The sequence below is a fragment of the Hipposideros armiger genome, unplaced genomic scaffold, assembly GCF_001890085.2.
Source record: "Hipposideros armiger isolate ML-2016 unplaced genomic scaffold, ASM189008v1 scaffold_231, whole genome shotgun sequence".
Lineage (NCBI taxonomy): Eukaryota > Metazoa > Chordata > Mammalia > Chiroptera > Hipposideridae > Hipposideros > Hipposideros armiger.
In genome coordinates, this window is record NW_017731581.1 from 1,579,532 (window position 1) to 1,580,941 (window position 1,410).

A 1,410-nucleotide genomic window follows, 5' to 3' on the forward strand; every position below is an offset into this window, starting at 1 on the left:
TAGACTGAAGAACAAAACGACAGCAACTTGTCTGTTCCCCTTCCCCCAATTCCCCAGCACTGTTCCCATCCCCCCAATTACCCAATAAAAATCTTAAAAAAAAAAAAGAAATAAATGTATATGGATCGTCATTAAAAATATAGAGATGTTCTCCATGCCCAATTAACTCATCCTTATTCAAACAATGACTAGGAGGCTGGGAGCGAGGACTTCCAAATTTGATTCATATCTCCCCATCCAGCCATTTCTCAAAGTAGTTGCCAAGTCTTCTTTGATAAATCCTAAACAATATTTTATATTTTCACTATGCTTGTTTTTAAAAATGAAAGTAAAAAGACAAAGTATTTTTCACCCTGACAGTAAACCTGTACAGGCAGAGAATTAGATGTCAGCATCTTTAGAAGCAGCCACATTATTTCACTGATGAATTAATAGGAATTTGTGGAAGAGGAGGTAGGATTTAAAGTTAAAACTGAATAACGATTAGGTTTTATTGTCATTAAAATTCCACTTTCAGCTGCTACTAATTTTCTTCTGACTGCAAAAAACATCAGTTTTCTGAGTAAAGAGGAAAAAGATCTATATTGTTTTACAACAGCACCCCCTGAAGAGGCTGCCACTGTAGTAAGAGGTTGTCATTTGTATTGCGCAGACAGTGTGAAAATGAATAAAGGCAAGGACTCCAGGAAGCCACAAAGGAAGGGTTCTCATGCACATATCACTCATTACAGCTTACTTTACACACTCCAGAAAGAAGCAGCTTACTTTACATACCCTGGCAGGAGGAAGGAAGGTTTTCTCCTTGCCTAGCAACAACCCAGCCAATAAGAAGCCACCAAAACCCTGAACTCTCTCTCTCTTCCAATAAACTTTTATTCAGAACTGCCCCCTCCAAATTCTTCCCTTTCTCTATAAAAGCACGCTCCCCTCCTTTGTTTTCTGGACTGGCCTATGGTTCGCCATAGTTTGCAGGCCCCAAATTGTGATTCCTCTCCTATTCCCAAATAAACTCGATTTTCCTGGCCAAACTGCTTACCTTTTTGTTTTAAAGGTTGACATTAGGAATAAAGGAACAGAAGAGGGGAAGATGGGTAAAGAAAGAATGCCCTGGGGTGCACGTTAGAATCTTGAATGCGTGAGCCAACTCATATGGGAAACAGTAATATTGTTTCCAGTGGTAGGGAAAGTGACGAGGGAGCGTAAGAAGAAATAGCAGAGGTGAGCATCTGGACCTCCCCCGTCTCACACAGGACACAGGGCACTGAACACCAAGGTGCCCATTGTTGAGTAAAAGATCAGGTGCTTTGAATGGAAAGGTTGGAGACCTCATCATGAAAGGCCAAAGACAAGTCCACTTAACTCCAAATGATAGTATTGGTTCTAAGCCTTTAGCAAATTTCCATCGAGATA